This window comes from Cryptomeria japonica, chromosome 9 (assembly GCF_030272615.1).
Source record: "Cryptomeria japonica chromosome 9, Sugi_1.0, whole genome shotgun sequence".
Classification (NCBI taxonomy): Eukaryota; Viridiplantae; Streptophyta; class Pinopsida; order Cupressales; family Cupressaceae; genus Cryptomeria; species Cryptomeria japonica.
In genome coordinates, this window is record NC_081413.1 from 709,523,767 (window position 1) to 709,533,071 (window position 9,305).

A 9,305-nucleotide genomic window follows, 5' to 3' on the forward strand; every position below is an offset into this window, starting at 1 on the left:
TAAGATTTGGAAACAATTCACCTTCTATGGTTAAATGTAAAGGTTTTATCTCTTTGAATGGAACAAGTAATGTTGATGATATATTTTGGGTTGAAGGTTTAAAACATAACTTGTTACTATTTACTAATTTGTCATTAGTCATCCTATATACTCTAGTCGGTTAATACTACCAAAATATTCAGTCGGTAAGTACTAAGGCGTTGGTTAAAGAAGAAAGGCTAGTCACCGAGATGAGAAATATTGAGCTACCTACCAAGTAAAGTTCATATGTCTACCGAGCAACAAAGAAGGTATACAGAGTTAATCTAAACCAAGCGGAAACGTGTTACCAGATTCAATGAACCTGGACACATATGTGAAAACGTGTTACAAGATTCAAGAACGGGGAACCGTTATTACATAGGAAATTGCATTTGAAGATTTTGTATGATTTTGAGGAAGTTTATCTAATGAAATAATTTCTATGTTTATTCATTCGATAAAACATGTTTGTATGATCGATGTATGACAAGATCATCGTCTCAGAGATCTATATATACAGAGTGATTTGAGCATCTAATATAAAGGGAAGATGATGAGTTGAAAATGAAAATCTTCAGAGAAGTTAAGATGTGATGATTGAACAAAGATATTCAGAGGTCATGGAGAAGGTTTTCAGAAAACAGTTTAAGGGACAGAGAATACATAAGAGGTTACCGAGTTGATCTATCAATTACCGAGGTATGCTATGAGCATGGTAATTTCATATTGAGCACATAGAGTCTGCTATAACATTTCAGATGTAAAGTTGCAAATATTTTGTAAAGATTTTTGATTGAATTATTTGAGTTGTGATAGAAACCTTTAACAGGTTAAAAGACTCTAACAAAGTCTATAAATTGTAAAACCTTTAACTAGGTACAACATTTTGTAAAAGTGTTTGTAAAATCCTTTAGCAAGGTAGATCTAAAGATCTTGATACTCCTAATAGGGTAAGCTATCAGAAATAGCTAAACATGTAGCTCTAACCGAGCAACCTTTATTATTGCAGTAGTGAAGTTGTGGGTGCCATCCCCACTGTAGTTTTTCTCTCTAACCAAGAGTTTCTACGTAACCAAAATCTTTGTGTTATGGAGTGAAATGTGTATGGTTGTTATTTATGTGATTATGTTTCAGTTTTATATATTTATGAGATCAACAATATTCAGTTTATGTTTATGAGTAAAATTGTTGTAGAAGAAAAGATTTGATGTACTGATTCACCCCTCCCCTCTCAGTACATTAGCTTTCCTAGCCAGACCTAACAATTGGTATCAGAGTTCATCTCTTGGAAAAGGGTTTTACAGCCTAAAGAGAAAGATCCTATCAATGGAAGGCTATAAACAATCACGTAGAATTGTGAATCTTCAAGAAGAATTGGATCATGCTAATCAAGTGATTGCAGACATGCAAAGACAAATGCAAAAATCACTGAAAGTCAAAAGAAGATTGTCTGATGATTTACAGGACTCACAAGAGTTGGTGGAACAAATTGAGACATCATCTGAGAACAGCATATCAGAAGAGTCTAAAGAAATGATTTTAGAATTGAAAGAAAAGAACAAAGCACTGAATGAATAGCTAAAAGCAATGAGAAGGGAACATGAGTACTTCAGCACACAGATGACTGAAAATCTTGATGCATTGAGAACAGCTGAAGATAACATAAGAGATATAGAAAGAGAAAAACAATAGCTAGAAGCAATGGTGTCTGAACAGAATGATGAAATCACAAGGATGACTGGAATTCAACATAATCTATTTGATCAATTGGGTTATGCACATCATGAAGCAACTCTAAAAGAAAATGAGAATAAAGCATTGAAAATTGAATTATCAAGATTGATCGATGAACTTGAAGCAAAAAAGAAGTCAAAAGAAACACTGAAGAAAAGTTATGAAGTGTCAAGAATGTTGGATGAGCAACTAAACATAAGATCACCCAACAAATATGTTAGACTCGATTACAAAAGAAACAACTCTACCGAAAAAGGAATCAACACCACCAAGAAAGGAGAATCATCAAAGAAGGCTAGAAACAAAGATAAGTTGAAAGATAAGAAGCCTATTTCCAACTACTATGGAAAACAAGGACATACTACCAACATGTGTTGAATCAGAAAAGGTAAGCAACCGAATGTCACTAGGTCTGATAGTCATTGTTACAATTGCAATAAGTACGGTCACACATCTAATCAATGTAGGACAAAGTCTGTTAACAATCATCAAAAGGCAAAATTCAAGGGGTTTTGCAAAAATTGCAATAGATATGGACACAATACCGAGAAGTGTTGGTTTAAGCAGAAAAACTATATGTGGTCTTCACACTGAGCAAATGCACCGAACTCACACAAATCTTAACCGACAATATACTGCAATACTATGGGATTACAATACAAGGATATGGTGTGAATGTTGTGGAAGATACGAACATATAAGTGCCAACTGTATGATAAGGTTTGGAATGAACAACCGAAGATCATGGAGAAATCCTAGAATGGCATGCTTTCATTGTCACAAAGTTGGACACTTGGCTAAAGATTGCAGAGATCAACCCAGAGGAGATACTGAAGAGATAAGAATCAAATTACAGAAAATCTGGAAAAAGAAGGAAAATGGGTCAACTAATGAAAAAAGCACCTTACCTACCGAATTAGGTGCATCTACTTCGAATTAATCATAAAGGTATGAAGGGACTGCATTTTCACAAGGTTAGATCTTAATGGTTCCTATTTAATCATGTACACAATTCCAAAATCTACATACCTAAGATGCAATAACATTTTTTTTTATATTATCTAGTCTTTGAAGTACCAGAGAAGTTGGTAAATGCAGTAAACCTGTCTAGTCGGTAAAAGCATATAAGGAAGATAGTCGGTTTAGTGGAACCGAGTGCATTTAATGCTTATCTTACCTAACTACATGAAGCCCGATAAGGTAAAGGGTGTATTTAAAGTTCTTTGTGCGGTCATTTTACACTTACCAGTTTTCAAAGAGCAGAGCTAAACGAATCAAAGGCGATCAAACATTTCCAGAGCGAATTTCAAGGTATTTTCACACAATCTTAAACGCATTTAACCGATCAATATCAGTTGTGAATATTTGCATTGTATTTACTAAGTCAAAAGTGTTTTCTGGTTAGTTGAAACCCTAAGCTATTTCGTTAGTAGAAATCCAAGTTTGAAATGGCTCCCAAGATGCAGAAAACCGTTGTAGTTGAGACTATTGAGAAGCCCTCACTAAAGTATTCCTTACCTCCCAAAGTGGCATCTGAACCCGATGAGAAAACTGCATTCTCTCTTATTCTGGATAGGGTTCTATTGGTTGAAGATGTCAGATTTTATACTAAGTGTCATGTTGAAGAGCTAGGTCATACCGAAATTAAGGACATGTATGATGAATTATGCACCGAAGGAATCCTGGATAGTAAGTTTAAGCATATCAAAGTTAAGGGATTGACCGAAGCCCTAACCTATCCTCGAGTCTTCAAACCCCAATGGGTCAAGTTTGTCTTGAGCAGAGTGCATGATGACTTTATGTGGTTAGAGGATCAACCGTTCAAGATCACCAAGGAGATTATTCACATAATAACCGAATACCCTATATTTGACCATGCCCGAGCACAGAAGATGATTTCACATAAGGAATTGATAACATTAACCGGAGTTGAGTTTGATTGCAGAGGTCTTAAGTTGAATAATGTAACAGATGCAGAACTAAAATTTGCAATTAGAGTCATTGGTTATTGTTTCTTCCAGCCGGCCAGAGAAAACAATGTATCATGTGTAGCTGTGGATTTGGCCTATAAAATTGTGAAAAAGGGTATGAAAATTAATTTATGTGAAGTATTGTTGAAGAATCTTTTTGAAAATCTCAACACAATAAGGAAACCTAAGAAGAATAACATTGCTAACACACTAAAGTTTGGATCACTCTTAGTGTGTATGTTCTTCTATTTTCAGAAGTTCTTTCCTTCAGTCGATAACATTGTTTGGGAATTACACCGACCAATCACCCATTAGATAAATGATTTTATCAATCAGCTAGGTGATCATTTCAATGAGATAATGGATGACTACTTCAACAAATTTCAGGAAAAGATGCATAATAGGTACAGGATCCCACCTCAGCTAGTGGAAAAATATAAGGATACTATATGTTTTGAAGTGGACACCGACTACTATTATGTCAATGCAGTAGAACCCAAAACTCAATCTTTACCGCCTATGGGTTATGAGATTGATTTTGATATTACTCAACAGCAGATAGATGCCTTTCTGGCACTTCCAAGGCACTCGACCGAGATCAGGTATGGTACATATGAACAGGTAAAAGAGAAAGTAAAAATGAGCATTGTGGTACCAAAGGCTACTAGAAAAGCCACTAAAATGAACAAAGATTTAACTGAGAAATTTGGAGAAGGTTCTACCTCCACACCTACTAAGCCAACAAGTAGGAAAAATGATCAACTTTCAATTGAGGAAGAATTTGAAGCTCAAGAAGCAGCAATTACACTGAGCACTGAGTTGCCAAAGGGCAAAATTTTGAAAAGAAAGAAACAGGATACAACTAAGGTATCACCGACTCCACCAGTTAAGCAACCTAACACTAGATCATCTGCAGTGTCACCCAGTAAGAGGCAGAAAAATGTTGAATTGCCTAAAGTTACAAAGACTTATAGAAAGTCAACCAGAAGACTCATTTTGAATAAGGAGTCAAGTGACACAGAATCTGAAGATGCAAATAAATTTCAGATTGTTAAAAGCACAAAGGAAGATGTACACAAGGTTGACAATTTTTGTGCAAAATTGAAACAATATGGAGGATTTGGGTCATTTAGATATGTAAAGTATGACTCTCGAACAGAAGAAGAGAAGAGGCAAATAGAAGAGTCAGCAGTGTGTACACTTCTAAAATTTTGAGTAGTTCCATTGGAAGTAACTGATTTTCTTCCAAAAGCATTGTACTCTCATATTGACAACAGATGGAAATATGCTATGGACTCGGAGAAGCAGATAAGAGAAAGAGTTTTAGTACATCTCTTTCCAGACATGTCGGTAGATGATATAAGAAATCATTTGAAAAACTACCAGACAAATTTTCAAGTAAAGCAAAGGGCCTTGAAAATGATGAATGGACTTTATCTTGAAGTAGAGAAGGAAACTAAAGAAAAATGGCAAGAAATATTCAGAATTCAGACTGAAGAGCCTCAAGGTGAAGTGGAAATAGTTGACATCGTCGAGCAAGATCCTGCTTCAACTATTCAACTAGATGAGGATGTCATGGACACTGAGGCACAAGAAGAAGAGATGATAGAAGGAAATGCCTATGCCAAACTAGTATCAAGTGAATCAGTCTTGGAATAGGTTAAGTCCTATCCTCCAGTAACTCCACAAGTGTCAACAGAGAAACCTAAAGACACAGATCTAGGTAAAGAGGATCAAAAGGCTACACAAGGTGAATCTATCTCTCAGGCCACAGGCGAGCAAACTTCCCAAGCACCTGCAAGCACTGAAACTGTTGCCACTAAGACCCCAAGCAAGGAACCACCAAAGGATACATCAGAGGCTACAGGAACCGACAAAAGTGTTGCTTCCACAGAGCAATGTACTGAGGAAGAACAAGCCTCCAAAGCCATTGTACTCATTCAACTAGTGAAGGCATCATCATCCAAAGAGAAGAAAGCAAAGAAGCACAGTTTTAAGATAGATCTGTCAAAACCTATTGTGTTGCCAAATGTTGACATTTCAAAACTAAAAGGGCAAGCACTTATTGAATTCAGTGAGCTTTGTAAAGCCAAAGCAGAGCAGGAAAAACAGATAGCTATTAAGAAGAAGAACCAAGTACTTTAGAAGGTCAAAACATTATTGACACACATGCTACCTGAAGCTACCATAAATAAAGATGTTGTCATCCATATGCAACTGGATGAACTACTCACTCAATTAGAAGCATCAGGAGTAGAAGCATCAGAATACCTTAGCAAATTAAAAGAAAAAGAGCTAACTACCAAGATGATTGAAGAAGTGCAGAAAGCAATTGTTATAGGTAAAACCAAGCTTATTGGATTCATTGCTGAGTTGTCCCCTCAACTCAAGCACATTACTTATTTATTCCAGAAGTTATGTACATTTTCATTCTTTATTAAAGATATCAAGCATAAGACTGAAGTCATTGAAAAAGAGATTACCGATCTCTCAAATAAACTGACTACCGAGCCAAATTATATTCAGAATTTTTATACAAAGCTACAAACTCTTATGGCTCAGTAGTTAGAACTTTGGAATGAAGAGCACAAAATAACAATGGATATTATGACTCTTCAGACATTATTAATTCCCCATCTGTCATCAGTTCAAGAGCAGATCAATCGAGCTACACAATTATCCACTCAAACAGAGGGAAGCACTTTAGATGGTTTGATTTCACTATTAGCTGATATTACAGCTCAGAATTCTTTAATGGAAAGTGTCAAGGATGCACTTACCAACACTCTCAAAGATGCTCGTACTAAGTATAAATCTATTTTTTATCAGTTGCCCTCACCTAATGGTAACTAGTTTTGATGTTTGTCAAAAAGGGAGAGTGTACCGAGTATATACAGAGTATCTAAGTGTACAAAGTTTATTATATATACCGAGTGTACAAATGAAATTGACAGGGGGAGCATAGAACATCAGGAGCATGAAATACAGAGTATGGGTCATCAAGTTATGTTCAGAATATTGATAAGGGGAGTATGTATTTGAACATGTGTTTGAACGAATGTATATACTGTCATTTTCAGTCTAATTTTGTAAGTATATAGATTTTGTGTTATGACTTTGAAAGGAGTTTTGTCAAACATACCAAACTAATGTCAAAAGGGGAGATTGTTACTATTTACTAAGTTGTCATTAGTTTTATGTCCAAAGTCATCCTATATACTCTAGTTGGTTAATACTACCGAAATATTCAGTCGGTAAGTACTAAGGCGTCGATTAAAGAAGAAAGGCTAGTCACTGAGATGAGACATACCGAGCTGCCTACCGAGTAAAGTTCATATGTCTACTGAGCAGCAAAGAAGGTATACCAAGTTAACCTAAACTGAGTGGAAATGTGTTACCAGATTCAATGAACCTGGACACATATGTGGAAACGTGTTACAAGATTCGAGAACAGGGAACCGTTATTACATAGGAAATTGCATTTGAAGATTTTGTATGATTTTGAGGAAGTTTATCTAATGAAATAATTTCTATGTTTATTCATTCGATAAAACATGTTTGTATGATCTATGTATGACACGATCACCATCTCAGAGATCTATATATACAGAGTGATTTGAGCATCTAATATAGAGGGAAGATGATGAGTTGAAAATGAAAATCTTGAGAGAAGTTAAGATGTGATGATTGAACAAAGATATTCAGAGGTCACCAAGAAGGTTTTTAGAAAACAGTTTAAGGGACAGAGAATACATAAGAGGTTACCAAGTTGATCTATCAATTATTGAGGTATGCTATGAGCATAGTAATTTCATATTGAGCACATAGAGTCTGCTATAACATTTTAGATGTAAAGTTGCAGATATTTTGAAAAGATTTTTGATTGAATTATTTGAGTTGTGATAGAAACCTTTAACAGGGTAAAAGACTCTGACAAAGTCTATAAATTGTAAAACCTTTAACTAGGTACAACATTTTGTAAAAGTGTTTGTAAAACCCTTTAGCAAGGTAGATCTAAAGATCTTGATACTCCTAACAGGGTAAGCTATCAGAAATAGCTAAACATGTAGCTCTAACCGAGCAACCTTTATTATTGCAGTAGTGAAGTTGTGGGTCCCATCCCCACCGCAGTTTTTCTCTCTAACCAAGAGTTTCTGCGTAACCAAAATCTTTGTGTTATGGAGTGAAATGTGTATGGTTGTTATTTCTATGATTATGTTTCAGTTTTATATATTTATGAGATCAGCAATATTCAGTTTATGTTTATGAGTAAAATTGTTGTAGAAGAAAAGATCTGATGTACTGATTCACCCCTCCCCTCTCAGTACATTAGCTTTCCTAGCCGGACCTAACATAACTTTTTAAGTGTTGGTCAGTTGAATGACAAAGGTTATCATCTTGAGTTTAAGAGTGGATTTTGCAGGATCTTAGGATGCAAAGGAGAACTGATTGCTACTGGTAAGCAAACTAAAGGTAACTTATTCCATCTGAATGCTAATGTGAATAGTTGTTTGGTTGCTAAGGTTGAAGATAGCTAGTTATGACATAGAAGGTTTTGTCATGTGCACTTTGATAATGTGGTTAAGGTCAGCAAATCTAGTATGGTGGGTGGTATGCCACATCTTGTTAAACCAGACAATGTGTTGTGTAAAGAATGTCAGTTGGGTAAGATGACTACATCTTCTTTTAAGAGAAAATATTTTTCTTTTGAGCATATTCTAGATTTGGTGCACACTAACTTATGTGGTCCTATGAGGACTGGAAGTTTTTATGGTGACAATTATTTCATGATATTTACTGATGATTTTCAAGAATGATGCCGGTTACTTTTCTGAAGGAAAATTCAGATGCTTTCAGCAAGTTCAATCCATTCAAAGCCTTAGTGGAAAAGGAAACCGGTAAGAATCTTAAGTGCCTGAGATCTGACTGGGGTGGAGACTTTACATCTGATGATTTTGTGAGATATTGTGATGAAAATGGAATTAAGAGGCAGTTATCTACTCCAAGGACACCAGAGCAGAAAGGAGAAACCGAACTATTATTGAAGCTACAAGAACTATGCTGATACAGGGAGATGTACCTAAGATGTTTTGGAGAGAAGCAGACAATATTGTTGCTTACACATTGAACCAGGTACTGGTGAAGAAAGGTAATGATAAAACACCTTATGAGTTATGGTATGGTATAACTCCTAGTGTTAGTTACTTCAAAGTTTTTGGCAGCAGATGTTTTATAAAAGGAGATGATTATACTGGTAAATTTTATGCTAAGATTAATGAAGGAACATTTCTTGGCTACTCCAGTAAGAGCAAAGATTTCAAGTGTTACAACAAAATGACAAAGAAGATTGTGGAGAGTGTGAATGTAAAAGTTGATGAATTTCCTGATTAATCTGATGATACCACCAAATCTAATCCAACAGATGATGAACAAAGACTTGTGTTTATTGAACCGAAAGTGCAGAAAGATGTTGAGCAGAAAAATGCATTGGAAGAAGCTCAACTGGTAGATGAAGAAAATGAAGAACAAGAAGAGGTTGTTGAACTAAAACATGCAATACCTAGATATGTAAGGTTAAAT